Source organism: Tenrec ecaudatus, chromosome 3 (assembly GCF_050624435.1).
Source record: "Tenrec ecaudatus isolate mTenEca1 chromosome 3, mTenEca1.hap1, whole genome shotgun sequence".
Taxonomy (NCBI): Eukaryota; Metazoa; Chordata; class Mammalia; order Afrosoricida; family Tenrecidae; genus Tenrec; species Tenrec ecaudatus.
This window is the reverse complement of record NC_134532.1, coordinates 13,777,208-13,785,009: the sequence shown is the minus strand read 5'-3', so window position 1 is coordinate 13,785,009 and position 7,802 is coordinate 13,777,208. Positions and strand designations below refer to the sequence as shown.

Genomic DNA, 7,802 nt, shown 5'->3' with positions numbered 1-7,802 from the left:
ATTTTAAAATGCACACGTGTCAGAATGTATAGGTGCATATTAATTTAAATAGTTGTATTCAATTATTTAATTTGAATCCAAATGTAATTAATTAATTAATACAATTTAAATTTCACTTTATTTCTATTTCAGCTTACAGGAGACACCTGTGCACCATGCTGGGAGGAAGCTGAGTTGAAAGGAGATACCAAGGTGCTGGAACAAGTGCTTGACCCTCAGCCTTAGATGCATTCCAGGCTTCCAGGCAGGGGCAGCTTGCCAGATCTATGAAAGTACCTTCTTGGAAGAAGGGTCACCATCCATCCATGAAGATTTTCAAACAGGCACGACATGGGTTCTGGGATGAAACCTTCTCCCTGCTATACCCAGGTCTTAACATAAAAAAAACCAAAAAAACAGCTAGCTGTAATTTTAAGCTACAAAGTTTTATACTGTAAAGATTTATTGTACTGCAAAGTTTTACTGTACAACAGTCCACACCTGGAGAAAATGCATTTTTATTTTCCTTGGTGCCATACATGCTATCATTTCCACTTTTCAGAATGTTGGGATTAGTTAGTGGCCAGAACATGTGAATCTAGAGATCAACGTGTTGCTTCTTCAGAGTGCAGTGAGAATTTGTGAGCTCAGTCAGCATATGGGTAGCATAGTTAATGTGAAAGTTATGTGCACAGGGATAATGTCAACAGATTTCCACTTAAGAAGGGCCATTCTAACCCCTGTCATGGGATTAGTTTAGACAATCATGGCATTAACATTCAGAGATGGAGGTGACCTGGACTAGTGTGCAGCTACATCACAGTGTGATCCTTGAATTGTCCTGCCAACCACCAGCAACAAGATATTATGAGGTGAGTGTGTGCTGGAATGACCACGTTCACGTAATGCCATACCAGTCTGTATGTGGAAACTGAACGACTCCAGAGATCTTCAACTGAAAATAGCATCATATCATTTGCTTGAAATCATGAATTCTAGTGAACTCATTAGTATGGTTTTGCAGCATTTCCTTTATTTCCTCAGCAAATTCTGGCTCAGTAAAGCCCTGGTGACCACCACCTTGTGTTTGGATTTCCACATTGGTAAAATAAATACTAATTTAGAGATATACAGACAGTTTAATCATTCAGTTAATGAGTGGTGTCAACTGTAAGACTGGAGAAAATGCTTGTCATGGTGGATATAAATGAGAAAGAAATCTTAACGGGAATTGAACATTAAAAATGCATTTTTAAAGACAGTGTTGGCAGAGGCGTTGCCCCGCGGAGGGCCGGCGCGCTGCCTTCCCAACCGGCTGGTGGTGACGGCGGCCATGCGTGCGAGGGAACCGTTGCTTCTCCGAGTCGCTCTGTCCCTGTGGTCGGCATGGCCAGTGGAAATCAAAGAGAACTTGCCCGCCAGAAAAACATGAAGAAAACCCAGGAGATTAGCAAGGGAAAAAGAAAAGAGGATAGCTTGACTGCTTCTCAGAGGAAGCAGAGGGATTCTGAGATCATGCAACAAAAGCAGAAGGCAGCTAACGAGAAGAAGTCTATGCAGACGAGAGGAAAATGATGACTGGCTGGTTTGGAATCCCTGGTGCTCCTGCCAACGAGTATATCATATGCTGAGATCAAGATTTTGTAGCATGAACCATCACTACATATGTTATAACTGATCCTTATAAAACGGTCTATTTTAAACTTTACCTTTCAACCTGATTTAGTGTGATGTTTTAGAACCATTCTTCCAAAAATAAAACACTAACCATGCATGTAAAATAAAATAAATAAAGACAGTGTTACTGATTTCATGGTCAATAATATGCAAATGATTCCAAAATCAGACAATTTGTGAGTTTGGGTAATAAATCCAAGGTTGTGATCCCTGCAGTTATCAAGGGGTCATACCTAAAGCACAAATAGAGAGGTAAATTTTGGTTGTAAATGCTCAAATTTCACGTGAGCCAGAGTCCCCTGGGTAAAGAAGGGTTAAAATGGTCTGTAATCCTTCCTAGATTTTAAGGACCTGAATGGACCACATTGAATCCAGAGTACCTTTGTGTCTCTAACCAGTGTATTTTGGTTCAGTATCTGAAACACTGTTTTTGGATCATATTCTTACTCTGTCCTGTTTATTAAACAACTCTTTCCCACTCCCTGCTCTGCTGTATCTATACACGTGAAATCATGACACCTGACTGGTTTGCACTCTTCTGAACATTCTCTGCCAAACAAAGGGGTCTCTCTTCAGAATCGTGCATTTCTTAGAGGCCACAGAGTTAAAACCTTGTCTTGGCTTGGGACCAACTTTTCTAGTTGGCAACTTCTTACCTGAAACACGATGGCACTTGAATCAATTAACTTACACTGAGGTTTTCCTTAGCCATCAGGCACTGGGATGCAGTGATGGTGTTGCTCATAAGAGCAGTGGGGTTTGTGAATCATGGCGAAGATGGGAAAGACCTGGCTGATGAACATTAGTAGGAGGCCAATGCCTACTGCAGACACCCTGCCAGAGGCCTCAGGGCATCTGTGCCTTAATAAAATACTGGGACAGAAGGGAAGGACAGCCTCTGGCCCTAGCTTACTGCTGCCTGACCTTAGGGATATGGTCTGTTGAACACCCACCACCATGTGAGCCATTTCCCCCAGCATTCATGAGTTTCTGTTGGACATTGCAACAATTCACAGAGCCCAGAAACATGAGGAAATATACTCAAGGGAGGATGGGGTGGAAAAGGGCACTGAATGGCATCATGGAAGAGGTGGATATTTGAGGCATCATCAATCCCCAACTCCTTGGGACCAGCCTCATATTAATTCTTCTAAAACATATATCTACCACATATGAAAATGACCAAGGACTTTGAGGAGGTTGATTAAGTGGCATCAGTGTATAAAAAAAGCAATGTGTTTGGAGAGTGTGAGGTAATGGAGACACTGTGGGGTGAACCTAATGGTTTCAAGGAACTCTATACTGTCCTGTTTCTGATGCACAGGATATACGGGACCTTCAGTCAGGGCAGGGCAATGAAGGGCTGGAGGGAAAGAATACTGAGCTCAGAAATGCTGGACTGTCCTTTGACCATTCACAGGTAACTCTTAGGAAAAGTGCTTTCTCATTGCAGACTAACACACAGATGAGTTCAAAATAAGAATTAGCCTACAATGGCCTTAGAAGAAACAAAAGAAACACTGTTTATAAGCACAGGCCTCCTTCCTATGCAAATCATTCTTCAGGCACTAGGTTAAAATCCCGGTCTTGAGCATTGAAGACTATCAGTTCTCTTCTGACAGGGCTGTGGGTCCCTTGGGAAAGCACAGCTGTGGTCTAAAGATGCTACTGATATGTGTTCTCCTGTGCCTGGTGGCAGTTCCCCAAGGTGAGGATCTCAGATATCAGTGTGGAATCTGGGGATGGTTGTGACTGTGGGTGACTGACAGAGACCAATTATCTTTATTTACAGCCGTCCTGTCCCAGGTGCAGCTTCAGGAATCAGGCCCAGGATTGATGAAGCCCTCTCAGAAACTGTCCCTCATCTGCACTGTCTCTGGTTTCTCCATCACAAGCAGTAGTTACAGCTGGAACTGGATCCGCCAGACCTCCGGGAGGGGGCTGCAGTGGATAGGCAGGATAAGGTATGATGGTCATACAACTTATAACCCGTCCTTCCAAAGTCGACTCTCCATCACCAGAGACACATCGAAGAATCAGTTCTTCCTGCAGCTGAGCTCCTTGACTGCTGAGGACACGGCCATGTATTACTGTGCAAGGAGCACAGTGAGGGGAAGTCAGTGTGAGCCCAGACACAAACCTCCCCTGCAGGGAAGTCATTGGGCACCAGGGGGCGCGCAGGACCCACAGAGAACAGCCAGTCAACCCTAGATAGGCACGGATGAATGACAGAATGTCCTGTTGGGATTAAGGTTTCCTCTGTTAGCTCTCAGCATCCCAAGGTACAATTTGGCCTTTTTTTTTTTTCCTGTCTAAATTTTTTCCTTCTCAATGCAGGCTTGAAAAGAACAACCAACATTCTATGTTTGAAGTAGCATGTACAAATCACCATGACCCTTTACTATCTTCTTTATTACATATTTTTTCTTTCTTGACCAACAGAGCACCATGAACATTCTCATCCTACTTGTCACTGGAAAACTGTGGACACTGAAAGAAAAATAGGCATGTCCATGTCCATACTCATGGATGTAGTCCGTGGTTTTAAATATCCTGAGCTCAGGCGGTGCATTGATCTCACAGTGCAGGGTCAGGTCCTCTGAGCTGCCTCCCTGCATCGCTCCTTGACTCTGAGGAGTGAGTGACTGATGAGCTCTGTGTCAGAAAATAACTGCTGTGATTTCTCGTGCTGACGTTGTGCCATGCCCGTAATCATGCGGCCCGTTTTCTCCTTTTATAAAGAAATAAGTGTTCTGGGCATAGGGAGAGCCCTGACTTGTGAGACAAGGTCAAATGGAATGGCCTGGAGTGACTGGAGGACTTCTTTCTGAGATCATTCATTGAAGGAAACACTCATTGGAAAGACAACTTTGATCCCTCGAAAATGGCACGTGTGTTACAATAGCAGGACATTTCAAATGAGTGTCTCAGAATGCTGGTTAGAAGTGGAGATGACGACACTTCTCACCTGGTTTGAGCATGTCATCAGGAAGACAAGTCCCTATGGAAGAAGTTCCCGTTGCACTGGAGTGCCAGCAACAAGAGGAGCACCCTCAATCAGGTGAGTAGTCAGTGGTGCTAAAACGGTCTCACACATGGGAGAAGTGTGAGGATGGTGCAGGGCCTGGGGATTATTGTTATTGTTCTGTTTTATACAGAGTCGCTATGAGTAAGCACTGACTCAACAGCACCTACCAACATCTCTAATGCAGTGAGGGGCAGAAATCGGAAAGTCTTTTTGGTGAGTAGATGTAATTGCCTTAGTTAACAATATACTATCTTACAACATATTATTTTTATTTTATTAAGAAGTGTCAAAATGATTTAAAATTCAAAAAAATGATTTAAAATTCAATAAATCTGCCATTTCTAATTATTATAAAACCTATAGGGACAACGCAAAGCCAAGGACAAGTGTAAGAAATAAATCAAAAAGACTATGATTAAATAAGGAGCCATAGTGACACAGTGGATTTCAGGTTGGGTTGATAACTGCAGGTGCAGCAGGTAGTAAAGCCCACAGGGTCCGTTGTGCTCTACCCTGCAGGACTGTGATGCCGTAGAATCGACTCAATGGCAGTAAGATGGGGGTTTGGCATAAACAACGGTAAATCATCAATGATTCCCTTATTGAATCCAATAAAAATTCCTATGCAACAACGAAAAAACAAATTATTTGCATTGGAGGATGTACACCTAAAACCCTTATGATTCTGAGATACTATTGTATTCTCAAATGAAATAAGTAAAGAGTGGACACAGTTAGTACTATGCTGTGATCACTGAATCCAAAGGTTATAAGAATATTGTTTTTCTAAAGATTAGGGTGAAAGTATATCCAAATTCTTTAACTTTTAGTTTTAGTTATAACTTTTAGTTACAATTCAATCCATTATCAATCAATTAGGTAACAGAAATTTTCAGAAACCGCCAGAATTATCTTAAAATATATTTGTGATCATTGTAGATGAAAAATAAACAATAAATATAGTTAATGTATATTCTTGATCATATTCTGAAGTACAATGCTGTGTTGTGGCCTTCCAACAACTGTAAATGCAGTGAGTAACATATTAGATATGATGTGTCTTTTTTGCCTTCACTTCTCAATTGTCTGTTTAATTGTGCTGTTTTGTTTTGGGTTTTTTGGCATTCATTTCAAACAGTGTGTGATGGTATCTTATTGCTTAACCTTACATCTAATGACAAGCAATGCTGAAGTTATTATCCCGTGCTTCCCCCCATATGTCTGACTGTTCTGGTGATACGTCTTGTCTGTTTTTGTTTGTTTGCTTTTTAGCAATGTTCCTTATTGGTTATATATGTTGTTTATATATTTTCCGAGAATGTTTCTTAAGAAAGTCAGATTACATGTGTTTTTGTATTCCTTTCAGGATCAGGCTTTGAAATCAAGTCCTGTTCCAATATTTTATGTCTTCCTAATTATAGATTCCCTTCTTTATCCAAGTTTTGGTTGCCACCTTCAGGGTTGATGCTTCTCTCTGTGTGCCTGAGATAATAGATCACAGGAAAAACTAAGAAGAGCTTCCACCCCATGGGACATAAGCTCTAGAACAGATTGAGTAAGAGATTGAGGGTAATACTGGGGGATTTAATGGGTGGGCATCTGGAGGATCCTTGAGGAAAAGCAGGGGATGGCAGGGTTCATACTCCATGCCGCTGTCTCTCAACATCAATGAGGATTCACCTATGGAAGTGGACAGAGACATCCTTCCTGAGCAGACAGCCCCCAGCACTCCTCTCAGACACCACACCCAGGACTCTGCCCAGCAGGACAGTGAGGGTTTGCATCTCTGGGCTCCAGCTGCTTCATAGAAATCAGAGAGCTGCCACTAGCCTTTTAGCAGGCCACTTCCTAGTGTGCGTCTGATGGAACAGAGTGTTTTGGAGACTGCAGTTGGATTTCATCCATTCCTGACTCCAGAAACTAAATAAAAGCAAATCACACTTTAAAATAAAAGCTACATAGTTATCAATAACAAGAAAATGTGTAAGACTATATACAACCTGGCAGGGGAGATACCATGATAATGAAGGTGGTTTTCCCAAGCCGAGGCTCACCCATTGCACTCCGGGTGTGCTGACCCCTGCGATTTCCCCAAATGTGGGAAACTCGACTGCATAATTTGTGGTAGTGGGGGACTGCGTTTGCGCTATCCCCTAAAAAAAACAAAAAAAAGACTATATACAAATAAAATCATAACAACTCATGTGATATGATTAAAGCTTACCTTAGTGATTTTAAGTGAGACAAGAACAGCTTTTAGCAATAATTCACACCAGCTTTCAATATATTAAAGAAATAACTGATAATATATCTGAGGAAAGAGAGAGAAAATAAAATTGTCACACCTCGTGGTATATGATTAAAGTTTACCTTAGTGATTTTCATGACACCTGAGCTGCTTTTAGCATAAATACAAGTCAAGTTTCCAAATATTAAAGAAATACATAATCTATCTGATGAACAAGCAATAAAGCCCTCACTATCCTGATGGGACATCATTGTGTTTACAGAAGAAAGAAAGGAAAAAATAGAAATACCATTGTCCCTTTCTAACATCACCAGATCTAAAGGAAATACATAATAACATTATTCTAAATCTTAGGAAGAATGGAAGATACATGTTTAAAGGCAAGATACATTTGTGAGATCTACAGAGGAAATAAACCTCTGGTGATTTCCCTCTGTCCATTAATAGAGGACTGGGACTCACCTGGTTACTAATCAGATTTCACTGGAGAGATGATTATAGTAAATCAAAATGATACACCTGACTTGAATGGTTAAAACTTTTTCAGTTAACTCCCTGCTCATGCATGTTAGGCCTGATCTTGTTTTCATCTCTCTCTCTCTCTCTCTCTCTCTCTCTCTCTCTCTCTCTCTGTTTCATATTGGGTATACTCTACTCAGATGTATTTTGTCATTGGCGGTAACCCTACTGAATTTATTATATATATATATATATATATATATATATATATATATATATATATATATATATATATATATATATTCTGTTTTTCTCAGAATATGAAACCCGGATTTATGCACCTATAGAGACAGCAAGTAGAATAGGGTTGCTGAAGGATACAGTGGTGTGGGGCAGTGGGGATAGACAGAG

The 7,802-nt window shown here is 41.0% G+C and overlaps 1 non-coding gene and 1 pseudogene across 1 annotated transcript; both read left to right on the top strand.

Moving 5' to 3' along the window:
* The first annotated feature begins 1,346 nt into the window (after positions 1 to 1,346).
* LOC142443266 (small EDRK-rich factor 1 pseudogene) lies at positions 1,347 to 1,613 on the top strand (annotated as a pseudogene).
* A 5,064-nt stretch (positions 1,614 to 6,677) lies between these two features.
* On the top strand, positions 6,678 to 6,840 carry LOC142443786 (U1 spliceosomal RNA). The gene has a single exon (XR_012783538.1). It is a non-coding gene; the product is annotated as a U1 spliceosomal RNA (small nuclear RNA).
* Positions 6,841 to 7,802: the final 962 nt, after the last annotated feature.